Source organism: Chelmon rostratus, chromosome 2 (assembly GCF_017976325.1).
Source record: "Chelmon rostratus isolate fCheRos1 chromosome 2, fCheRos1.pri, whole genome shotgun sequence".
NCBI classification, from domain to species: domain Eukaryota; kingdom Metazoa; phylum Chordata; class Actinopteri; order Chaetodontiformes; family Chaetodontidae; genus Chelmon; species Chelmon rostratus.
This window is the reverse complement of record NC_055659.1, coordinates 4,740,324-4,753,828: the sequence shown is the minus strand read 5'-3', so window position 1 is coordinate 4,753,828 and position 13,505 is coordinate 4,740,324.

Sequence of the window (13,505 nt, the reverse complement as noted above, 5' to 3'; positions counted from 1 at the left end):
CTCTTTGTCAGAAAACTGGAAGTCAAAGGCTTTCAAATGTTCTGTGACTTCTGCATTTTGAACTTTGCTTTCCAAAGTTAGCTATGTTTTATACGTAATTCAGCTGGGGTTTGGGTCACCAAGCCCAACCATAGACACCGGGAGACATCACTAATGGAATCTCTGGCATCCAAATCCCAGACAAACAGCCACCTACGATCCTCAGAACACACAATCATCAAAGTCATCGTTATCCATGTCCAGCAGCTTCTCCTTGGCTATCCCAGGGCTGATGGGGTACGTAATCCCTCTACCGTGTCTCTCTGGGTCTTTCTCAAGGTCTTCACTCAGCTGATGGGGGATGGGGACGTGGGGGGGACTTGTGGTTAGAATACAGACTGACCCGACCTGGAGGTGCTGATGCTGATCCCAGCTCTGCTTTGCACTCTGCAGCTAGAGTGGCATCATCTTCATTTCTCTATGTGGATATCAAGTTAAAGTCTAGAACCCCGTAACACAATATGATCCCTGCATTACTGCCACATCACACATCATATAATCAAATACTATTTTTTTGATCCATTTCAATATGTGTTGAGCTTCACACATGTTTTACAGGTTGCTGTGATACATTTAGCTGGTATTTGACTTTAGTATTTGCTTTATTGGAGCATCCGAGGGAGTAGAGCCAAACAAAAATCACCTTGTCTGCCCAAAAGACTTTTAGTGTCATCGGTCTTCTTAAGGCCTTTTCACACCCGAAAGTCTGAACCAAGATCTGAACACGTTTTTCGTGGCATTTTATACATCTGATCTGGTTTGCTTTCACATCGCAATTACACGATGCACTAAACAACTACACATACCATACGTACGTCACGCCGTCATCTCATACGTGAGCTGCGTCTCTCTGTACTTGCACTTGATCGGTTTGTAGAACGATGCTCATTATCCTATTCATGCATTGCATAAAGTTGCCAATTAAACATCTGCCATATGTACCTTTGTCTTTCTGGTTCTGACAGCCTGCCAGAACTTACTGTAAATTGTTCAGTTTGACCCACACAGAGACCACCTCTTTCTGTCAGATCAAGGAAGGTTTCACGCCGGAAATCTTTGTTCAGATCAAATGAGGCAGGTGTGAAACGGCCCTCAGACTGCGGGAAGGAAAATATGATGCACTGACAGAGGACGATGATGCACGTAGCAGAGAATCAGATTAAATATGCATTTAATAAGAGATGGAAGTTGAAAAAATATTCTCTCCACAACCCCCACAGCTGCTGCTGCACTTCATCTCCCTGGTTACAGGCCAGATTCGGTGCCAAAGCATAACCCAAAGACCGGATGGCTCGTAGAGGCGGACCTGACTCTGCCTTTATAACCAAGTGATAAGAACAACATCAACATCACTCTAGAAAATTGTCAACAGCATCACCTACTGTCTGTTTTATCCTTGTAAACTACTGAGTGACACTGACGGAACTATTAAAGTCTGACATTAATGAATGAATGTTTCCTCTTCTCTCCTCTGACCTTTGACTTGCTTGTTTGCAGTGGTTTGTATCTTTTGTGTTTTAGGAAGTAGTCTCAAGAGTTTCACCAACAAATACAGAGAAGTGAATTAACAGTGTTAATTACAGCCGTGTGTGTGTGTGTGTGTGTGTGTGTCTGTTTTACACTTCTCATTTCACCCTCTGAAACTGACTCCACTTCCCACACCAGTCTGGTTGCAGTCATCTGAATCTCTGCCCACATCTCTGATTAGGTTCACTGTTGTGCTCATTTACAGCTGTTCACCCCATTGAAAGAAACGTCTGAGCCTGCTGGCTCTGTTGTCTTCTTAGCTCGAAAACTGGCGTCAAATGTGGATGAGGCTGGTACAGCTGTGTTAATTGTAGTAAGTCGACTTAGAGAGATGTGCAAGGTCTAATTGCCTCCCCCCCCCCGAAAAACAGCTACCAAGCACATTACATCAGACTGAAGAAGAGAGCCAAAATGGAAATGCCGGTGATTATCAAGCTCAGACTCTCCACTGGATGAAACAATAAGCTGCCCGGCCTACGCTGGCTCATGTTCCCTTCCCCTCATGTCTGTTGGATCGGGGCCGGTGGCATGTAGTCCGATCCGGGCCTGATGTCCTACATCTGCGTCCCACGGTTTCTCCAGCTGCCTCTTTTCACCTGCCAGTGACGAGCTTCAGATGGAGATCAGAGCAGCCAGGAGGTTCATGCTCTGCAGGCGTCCCGACCAACCAGGGGGAGTCATTACCGACATGTGACAGGGGACGTTATCCCTCACCGGCTTCCCACACACAAACACATCTATGTTTGCACGATCAAGCTGGAGGTGCATCTACAATTAACTGTTAACTATTAAATGTTTTTATCATATGTGCTTGTGACTGCATGCATGTTCACCAGCTTTGCGTCTTGATGCTTGCAGATGTGTATGAGTACATATGTATGTGTACCTAATGACACTGCAGTACATCTGTGTGTATTTCGGTGTGTGAGAAACACCCTGTTGAGCAACAGCTGCAGCTTCTCTTCATAATTTCACCACGAACGGGAAGTGAAGTTGTGTGTGTTCACGTCCATTTTTTGAATGTGTTCGTCTCCATGTGCTCAGAATAGTGTGTGAGGGGAGAAGGAGGTTTACATGTGGAGCTCCCCTTTAAATCCCTCCAGCTGAAAAACTCTCAGCATTTTTTTCTCTCCACTCATCGTTCCACGTGCCGGGTGGACGCCACGTCAGCTGTGTCAGCTTGACTCTGCACAGTCTGTCTGTGTGTGTGTGTGTGTGTGTGTGTGTGTGTGTGTGTGTGTGTGTGTGTGTTTAAAGAGCTCTGTATAAGGCTGTCTCCAGCAGCAGGGAGCAGTCAGGGTCCATATTTCATCGTCTGGATTTGGATGCAGATGTGAGTTTACTATTTCTGTAAAGCTGCACTGAAGCCCTTCGCCGGCTCAAAGAGTCACTTCAGCTGTGGTCTGCCGAGTGTTTTAGTTTACAGCCTCTGTGGCTTCCTGCCTCATACCTTAAACCTTGGAATCAAATAAAAACTGCATTCACCAACTTGGACGATGGGCTCAGTGAAAACTGAACTCAAACACATTGTCTTGTGAAGGAGCTGTGTATGCTGTCGTCCAATAGATGCGCCACATTCTTCCTGATTAAGCTCAGCAGGCGGCATCGATCGATCGATTGGTCAATCATCGCATTGTAATCAACCAGAGCAGCACATCGGAATGATGGACAAGAAGAAGAATTTGTGAAAGCAGAACAAACAGCTCAATCAGTCACATCAGTGTGAGAAGTTACATATGTAACTGTGGTTCTATGAATACTGGATGTATGCGAGAGATGCACATGATGGAAATTAAGGTTAATTTCTTCAAGGAGGTTATAATGAGCTGGGATTTTCTGTGAAATGCAATTCAATGAAGATGAAAGAGAGCACGTCCATCTGCAGACACTGGTTAACGTGAAGAGACTAAAGGTGGACGATGGTTGACTCTAATCTGACACTCGTGGTCCTGATGAAAGGGTGGCGAATGGCATATGTTTTATATTTTTAATTTTATGTAATTCATTCGTATTATTTTTTTCCCCGTCTATTTATTGTTCATTCCTTTTTAAACATCCCTTCTCTTTCATGCTCATTCCCAGCGTCTAATACAAACACGACACTCCAACATAAGCCCATCCGTGGACATATCAGACGCTCAGAGAAACACATAAAAACTGGAAAAGTATCCCAACTTGAAAGTTGTGGTTGATGGATGGGTAATAAGCACAGGACTTTCATCCAGGAGACCGAGGTTTGTGTCTGGTTTGAAACACAAAGTCAACGTTTACTTAACCAGAGAAGTTAACTCAGGAAACGTATGTAAAAGTACTTATTTTAAGCCAAAGCTTGATCTTTTCCTAAACCTAAACCTAGCTTTGGTTTTTAAACCTGATAATCTGTGACTGTTTCACAATGTTAAATACGTAGGACAGCGGGCTTTCTGACAGAAAGACCTCCTTTCAAACATGCTTTCTGACAGAAAGGCTTTTCTGGCAGGCATCTGTATCGTCTACATGAAACGCTAAGGATGGTGAGAAATGTTGGGTTTATATATGAAATAAATTTCTGATTCTGCAGTTATTTTGGCCATTAAGGTTTATTGTGTTTCTATGAGCTAAAACATAATAATAGTTTCATCCTTATGTCCAGATCTGATGGATTACTTAAGTAGTCAGGATTCCTGTTAAAGCCCTTAATTATTTTCTTAACTCAGTTTAAGATGTCCCAGTTATCTTTTTAAATATGTAAAAATGTTACATGACCAGTCAAAGTGAAGCTGAGATATCCTGAACTTGAATAATCTGAATGTACTATTAATACAGAGGTGATGAATATCAGTAGAGGTGAATATGTGGACTCGTAAAGAGCAGAGTCAGGTGTTGCAGCCTGTGACGAACCCTGACAAATCTTTTTTTTTTATTTCGGTCTCCGGAGTGTCGAGGCAGCGAGCTGCAGCCAACACATTCCTGCCTTAAAATAGAGCGAGTGTTGGATTTCACCGACCTGACCCGCTCAGCTGCATTACACAGATCGTATCCTCGGTGATGACACAGTAGTACATTTATTCTCAGAGCGGGCCGCGCACGCCGAACGAGGCCCGCCAAGGCAGCATGCACGTGGGCGGGGCCAGCTGCCGCAGGACGACCCGCCAACTGGCGGCGGCGGCGGCGGCAGCGGCAGCGTTGGCTCTGCTGGAGCACGTCTGGGACAAAAGACTCAGCATTTGAAAGCATTGCATGCTGTAAATACAATTATAACAATCACGTCCACCATTTATAAAAATCACATCTGAAGACTTTTCGTCATCTGCTGAGATTCATTTCATCTTTCTCCAAATATTTCTCGCAAGAGGCAACTTTGTCCAAAGTGGATGCGATGTGCAGCAGGTTGGAATTAAACCTGTCAAATATAGAAGGACTCTGCTGCCAAACACGGTTCAGGCTCAGTGTCACTCTGCGAACACTTTTTCACATCGCCTGAAGGAAAAAAAAAAAACCTCCCACCAACCAGCTGTCCATAAAGTGTGTTGGAGTGTTGCTGCTTTTGATTCTCAGAAGATCATCCAGTGAACCTGAAGGAGGAGGAGGAGGAGGAGGAGGAGGAGGGTGGGTTGAAGGGGGTCGTCAGGGTCTTGGGTTCCGTCCCAGTTGTGGAGGGAGAGGGAACAGCAGGGGAATGTGTGTGTGTGTGTGTGTGTGTGTGGGGGGCAGCAATGGGCTGCCAAATATGGCGAGGGGACACAAGCATCCAAACATGTCAGATGTGTGTGTGTGTGTGTGTGTGTGTGTGTGTGTGTGTGTGTGTGTGTGTGTGTGTGTGCATGAATCTGGGGTTGAGAGCGAGCGAGCTGGAAAAATTTGTTCTCGTACTTTATTGGTATCAGCTGATGCTGGACATGTTTTATGCTTCCATCCAAACATAACACTAATAAAAGGAGACGCGTTCAAATCGTATTTGTTCCATCCACAGTCGGGCACCTCAGGACGCTGAAGTGGCCCTCGGATTGTGAGGTCGGGACAAAGATAAAGCACAAATCAATAAATCCTGGACAAGAAAAGGGCGCTTTGTCACAGAACAAAAAAATATATCTTGCAATCTTGCCCGTAAGCCACAATATCGTGTCTGCAAAAACCAAAGATACGTACAGTATATGTACATTTAGACAGTGTCCGCTTGCTGGACTCATTCCTCCTGGTCATACTGGCTGTGACGTTTCTAAAGTACTTCTGGTGTAAGTGATGGAGGACAAAATCCACTGTGCTTGTTTAGTGCAAAAAATATATTGAAATCTGGACAGTCCACACAGTATTTGTGACTTTGCGTGTCAGTCATTTGTTAGACGCTCTTGCACAAAATGACTTACAGCATTTGGGATTCAGTGTCTTACTCAGAGGTGCCTCGACAGCTTCATCTTGCTCTGCAATCAATAAGTCTTCTTTTTAAGCCATTAATTAAATCTTATTGGCTTTTATTGACTTAAAACTAATCATTTATTTTATGGAGGTAAAGATAAGCGTGCTCAGCTTGGTGCTCGCTGTGCATGCAGCAGCTACCAACATCTGAGATCCTCTTAGACACTAAACTCACTACTTTCAGCTGACTTTGCAATTTTTAAAGATCGCATCTAATCGCAGATTATAAAACTGGTTAGAACTTCGGCTCAGGCTTCATCACGTCGCCTGCAGTAAAGGAAGCGAACCCACAAAGCCTTCCTCTCTCTCACGCTCGCTGTCTTTCTTGATTGCTTTCGGTTTTCCCTCAAAGGAGAGTAAAGAGGAAGTTTCACGCGTTGGGCAGAATCAAACAACCGGATTAAACAAGTCTGGTTGTCTGCTGAATGCAGAAGTGATGCTGCAAGATGAAGATGCATGAAGTTGCAGCAGGACGCCATCGGAACAGTCTCTGGGTCTTTGACGATAAACGAACTGAACGATCTGCTGAAACGCTCAGATGAGTATGAAGAGCTGTTGTTGGGACCAAAATAAAACAATTTATTTCTGTATTTCTGTCTCTCTTGGGCTCTTTCTTCTTGTAGTCCTAAAAATAAAGTCCTCTGGTAACACCACTCCACCACACTAACCCTGATCTCCCGCCCTGTTTCCACTCCTCCACCTCCTCCTCCTCCTCCTGGTTCGTTCCTGGAGTTCCTAGAATCTTCCGCAGTTCCAGTTTCAGGGAACGTCGGGAACGTCAGAAGCTGCCAGCTCCGAAAACTGTGGTTGGCCTCAGACGACGTCCTGTTCTTTCTGTCTTTTCACATGTAGTTCACATGTGAGATTGTCTCTGTCTGCATGTCCGTCTGCCTGTCTGATTGGTTCACTGCATGTCCGTCCCGCTGCCTTATTGGCTGAAAAGAGACATGTCTGTTCCTGCAGTGTGTGCACTCAACAGCATCGAGGTTTACATGCAATTAAATGTGCATCTATTTAAGAAAAGCTCATCAATCAATAGCTGAAAACTGTTTTTTTTTTTTATGTGATCATGGCATCTTTTAAATTATTTTATTTTGCCCTGAACCGAACAGCAGTCAGACACAGTTCACCTCGAGCTGGTGAGGAAAGCATCTAAACATCCAGATATTTCTCTCAGGAGTTGGCGGAGACCAAATTAGAACTAAAAGGAGGCTCAATGTTGAACATAGATTTGTTGGGTGGCCAAAAACGTGCCTACAAATGAATAATAGCATCGCTCTGTGCATGCTGGATGTGTGAATAAGCAGCTGTTTGCTAACATGTTAGCTATTTGAATGTTATGAAGATGGAAATATGTCAATGTTGTATTTACAGAAAGTCCGTTATTAATCCTCAATAAATGAACAACTTTATGATCAACAGCAGCCTGTAATGTTTTTGTGTCATTCTAACATCAAGTTTCAATATGAGAGCACAACTGTTAAAGATATATTATGCAGGATTTTCTGAAAAAAAACCCCAAAACAATGTAGAGACTCATACAGCAGGAATCCCTCTCAATCATCACTTATGACCCACTGACAGTTGGTGGTGGTGTATTTATCTGCAGAGACGTTGCCCTCTGTCTGTATTGTCTGATTTTCTTCTAATTTTATCTGGATGTTTCTGGGCTGTGGGTGCGTAGCCGCCAGCCAGCGCACAGGTGAGGTCAGGACATCGTTAAAATGTAGCGACCAGGTGCCAGACAGGAAGCGGCACACATCCAAAAAACACAAATGTGAAGTGAAGTGAAAGCTCGTTCCAACACGAGTGAATCTGCTGTCGGCTCTGAAGTTTTTATGTAGACGTGTCGATGTCTTGAAACAAATCTTCATTCAGATTATCTGCCAAACATTTCTGTGTTTAGTGATGCAGCAACTGAACGATGGCCGACATCACCACTTTCACTGGACACACATAGACGCAGGAACCAACAGTGGTAAACCACTTCGTCAACAATAGATACACAGTGCTGGAGATTAGGAAGAAATTCATTCAAGAGGTATAACAACGCAGAGCTCCAAGATTATTGTGTGGTGTTCATCCATATCACTAAATAAATAAGCGGTTAATCATTGCTCAGTTAGTGATCCAGCCTTGGCCCAGAGAAAGATACCCAAACAGCAGCATGGGCGACTGAGCATGCCGTGGAGACTCCTGCTCCACAGAGCATGAGCAGTTGCATTTTAATGATTCGATGACTGTAGTGCTCTGAGAATGACTCCATCATCATGAGACTGTGCTGTTAATGCCGTTCAACACTTTCATATTTTGTCATACAATTAACATCATTGTCCCTGTTCGTATGCCAAACACTGTGATTTCTTTGTTGTGAAGCACTTTGAGCTGCAATTCTTGTTTGAAAGGTGCTGTACAAATACATCTTATTATCATTTTTATTATCTTCACAGCCTCTTGAGGTTGCTGGTGGAGATTCAGTCTTTTATTCCTCATGTTGATGTTTATGTTCATGCTGTACAGTTTGAAAGGGAACCTGCATCTCCTTAAAAACAAGTGACTCACCGGCTTCATGGTTGAGTTTTTAAGGATACACGGACAAACAAACACGGCCTCTACACACACAGTGCATCGCACGTGTCATCAGTCAGGTGGTTTTCAACAACCCCTTCATCCGACGGGGTGCGTTCACATCTGCTGTCACCTCTCCGAGTGCCAACTGTCAGCTGCTAAAGATGTTCACACAACAGCAGGTCAAAATGTAAATAGGAAGCAGCTTTACAACACATGCTGGACATTTACAGTGAAGGGGTTTATGATGTAAAGGCTCTAGGTTAACTGATGTATTCATTTTGTAATGTATATATCCAGTTGCTCTCCAGGTTTTTCCATGGGCGGTGGTTGTACACTCTGTTTGAGTTTGCACTACATGAAGCACTTTGTTGCCTTGTTAATGGTCTATTAGCACGTCCACAGTGGTTTCATGCTGTTTCACTGATCAACAGTTGGTGTTGTTGATCACGTTGAGAAAAACATCAAATACTCAAAAAAAGTCTGGTTTTGCACATTTTATGGGGAAGAAAATCAATGTATCATGTTTGTTAAGCTTCAGTTGGACACACACACATCCCATCCCATTCACACTAAACACATCTTTAACGGCAGCTGCCACATATCAAACTTTCCAAATGTAAGTGCATTAAAGAAGCCATGGGGAGGTTGTTTGAGAGACATTCTGGCTCGATGCTGGTGTAAAGGTTTGAATCTGTCTCTCCAAGATGCATGTGTAATATAGTAGCTAGTTAGCTTGCAGAAGTCGTTCTCCTGGTGTTGTCGGCAGTTAACAAGCAGTTTCAGGTGCATTAACACCACCTGAACTGGAGCAGGGCCGAACCTGATTTTCATGCAGTCGGGGACAACCAAGACAGGTGAGATCAGATCCCAGGGCAGGTGAGATCAGGTTTGTAATCTGGCCAGCGGTGTCAATTAAATTGTATTACACCACATGCTGATTTTGTGTGGATAAATAATAATAATGATTATTTATTGAATGAAACATGCATTATTCTTTAAAAAGTTGTATCAATGTCTTTCCAAACCGGAGGATTCACTCTACAGTACAGAAAAGTGCCAAATCAAGTTAAACCCAAAAAATGGATCCTGGGACAAAATGTTCTCAAGTGTTGGATGTGTCAGGAGCCACGTCCTGGAGCTCCTGCCATAAATAATGCACTAAACAACCGGAAAACAGACATGTGATGAGACACTCGAGGACACAGAAAAAATGTCTCCACGGGGCTGAACGGGTGTTCGATCACACAAAGGAGCATCTGTGGCTGTGTGTTCAGAGGCCTGCAGGGGATTAACTTCAGCTCAATAGGACAGTGTGTTTTGGTTATGTCTGTGTACAATATTGGCTGAGTGACAATAGGAGCAGTGTAACTAAATGACTCCACCATAAGTGGGGCAAGCCGGTGGCTCAGCAGGCGGGGACAACTCACTCTGAGCCGGCGGCGCTTTGACGCTCGCTGTTGGCTCCTGTGTCACTCGCTTTATTTCTACAGAATCCACCGTGAAATGTCATGAAAATAATCTGCGAAGGGGGAAAAAAGGTTTGATTATGCCACAAACTTTAAAAAGTTGCATCAGAAGCAAATTTAAATGTCAGAGCAATTTTTTTCAGGCAAAGTGCTTTTATTTATTGTGCTAATCAACGAGCTCCTTTTAAAAAAACTCTCTTTGGTGCTGATTCCTGTGACGTTTCCGCGCTGTTAAGGATGGCAGGCCGCTTCATCTCTGCAAGAACAAGCAGTGCTTGTAGTTTCAAGCAAAGTCGTGAATGTGAAAATCATCGCTTCCTGCACTGAAATGTCACTTTGTACACTGCATTTGCGACTACTGGTAACCTTTTGGTAACCTTTTGGTAACTACACTACACTGACCTGTGGAATAAGGGAGTGTTTAAAGCTTTAATTCTGACTTGCAAAAGAACAAGTAAGTTTATTTCCTGATTTAAATTTAATGGAGAAATAGTTTGGTACAAGAGACATAATTTTAGTCTTCATATCATTTCTATCTTTTCACTTCACTTAAGTGCAAGTTTGAACATGTTTCAGACTGAAAGACATTTATTTTGAGCAGATCTGTATATGTTTGCAGTTTAGACCACGTTGCAAAGTTTTTTTCTCCAGTTTTAATCCATCCAGCCGTTTTCTGTTCTGTTCAGCTTTATTGGCAACATACTGCATCGGCTAATCGAACATGGACGAGCTCCCGTTTCTGGTAAATTAATTCTCTTTCTAACACAGAGCTGAACACCTGGTAAAGGTACAGTCACCTCAATCTAAAAAGACAGCATTTAGCACAGGAAAATGGCTATATTGTGTAGCGATTATGGACAAATTCAGATTTATGTGCATGATATTGCAGTTTGTTGTGTGGTACTGCGTTACTGTCAACACATGATGGATCAGGCAAATTCACAGTTTAAAGCTGAGCAAAAGTGAAGTTTAACAGAACAGAAAATGCAGTCTAGTTAACTTTTCTTGACCTTTCAGGACTAAATCTCAAAGCTTTGTGAGGCGGCACCTCCTGCGTGGCAGGGCAGAGCTACTGGACAGCGTCTGCATAAAGAAAAGGTCTAATGAACTGTTTACAGTAGTGCAGGCCAGAGCTGAGGAGGAGGAAGGGCGCTCTTCACGCCTCTCTGCTGACATGAATGGTGCTTTTGCGTGAGCGGCGGTCTGCATGCAGCAACTTCTTGCGACACGCAGGATTCAGAACGTCCTAAACTTTCTATTATTACGCAGAAAGAGGAAGAGAGAATGGGGCAGTTATGGGGCTGGAGGCCTCTTCCTCTTCCTCCTGTTCATCCTGTTGCAGAGTCATGAATGAGAAGGTTCCTGGCAGACTGAATGGAGAAGTGGTGTGTGTGTGTGCAGGGTGCAGTCAGATCTCTTATCATTCATGCATTACAGTCATTCAATACTGAGAAGAGCAGTTTGTTTTAATGAGGACATGGACTCTTTGGAAAGAGTTTTAACTGATCACACTGAAACGGTTTTGGCCACTCACTGTTTGCTGATGGCCTGCCTCCAATTGCTGTTCAAATGGTACAGACCTCTCGGGCCAGAGGCAGAAAATAAAAGTTGCATGTACAAAAGTTGTGTACATGCTTCCGGTCTCCATCCATTCTTCAGTATTCTGGCTCCAATCTGGATCCAGGTCATGCTGGCAGCAGTAACCGTTACATCCTTCACCTCAGCCACCTCCTCCTGGTCCTCCTGGCTGATCCCGAGGTGTTCCTACACGCAGCGTGTTCTGCGTCCATGCTTTTGAATGCCTCTACAGGGAGGTGTCGAGCAGACATCCTGATCCTGATCAGATGCTGAACCTCCTCAGCTAACTGCTTCAACATGAAGGAGCAGCAGTTCTCCTCCAGACCTCCTCTGGGTGTCAGAGCTCCTCACTGAGGGTGAGACCAACCACTCAGCAAGGAAAGTCATATCAGCTGTTATCTAAGTCTTTCCTGCCATTAGCTAGCGTGCTAGCTAAACCGTCATTGACCCGCAGTATCTACCAGTGTTTGGGATCACCATCATTAAACATCAGAAAAGGATAATCAATAGTTTAGTTTATTGAACTCATATCAAAACCGACTTTACAAAGTGCTTCATAGACTTTCATGGTTTTGAGACGAGAGATGGTTATTAGAAGGTTCATAAGTTTTAGTGAAATATCTCAACAGCTGCTGCATGGAGTGCCGTGAAATCTGCTTGTTTTTGATTTAGTTTGTCTAATTATTTGTTTTTGTGGCCAAATAGCTGCAAAACTAATGACCTGCCCTTCATCACCACACACAGAGTCCTAGAAATCCCGTTTGTTTGCAACTAATTTGCAGTCATGCATCGTGCTGACAAACACAATCTCAGAATCAACGGGACTGATAATCAGCTGCACTTTTTTATTCCTGTTTAGCAAATGTTAGCATGCTAAGACGCTAAACATTTACTAAATTTCTCCAGTGTGGGATCCATAAAGTTTCATCTTATCTTAACTTAGACTCAGATGGGGACCATGGGATATGCTACCTTCTAAACATCAGAATATTAAAATTGTCACTCTGAGCATGTTAGCATCCTGGTGCTAGCATTTAGCTCAAAGCACAGCCTCACAGGGCTGTACACAGTTAGCAAGGCTTTATGAATCCATGCTTCATACATGTTGCTGACACATCTGGACCCTGATGTCTGTCACTGAATTCAACTCTGAACGAGCTAAAAGCTTTGATTTAAATAGCCTTTAGCTGGTACATTCAATTCTTCCATTGACTTTGACATTACTGCAATCTTTGTCTTTTGCAGGAGTGACATTTAGATTGTTTTCAGCAGAAAACTACCTATAACAAGCAGATAAAGGTCTCACTGATGGGTATAAAAAGCCTTGAGAATTAAATTTACTGCGTCTGTCTGACAGCACAGCTTCCTCCCACCGAAGAGCTCTTGAAGTAACAGCATGATCTCTGCAGGCCTGGAGGCCATAGACTGTTCCTTATCAGCTCTCTAATGTTCATGAGTGCACAACGCTGTCATGAAAAGATGCACGAACGGTGACTAATTCCCACCGGACGAGCACCAGAAACACAGACGCTTCTCCAGCGCCGACTGACGACTGAAGACGTTCTCTCAAATAACACCAGACTTTGTACAATAATAATAATAATAATAATAACTACATCCGTCTGTTATTGCTTTGTATATTATGTTTGCATGAACTTTATAAAATCCCAATGCTGACATTCAGTGGTTGCAGTCAAAAATGATGAGCAATCAGAGAGAAAAATGGGAGACGACACGTCTGATTTGTACCAATTTTATGGTGAAAATGTCAAAAAATTCATTTTTGCCGCTCGGTCTTGCGCAAATCGAGGTGTCAATGGCCTCCAGCCTTCCTCTTTTAGCTAAAATGTGAATGAGTTGCAAACCACATTTTCTGCATGAAAATGTGTGTGATTGTGTGGGAGTGTATACGAGTGCGTGTCCTTGCCT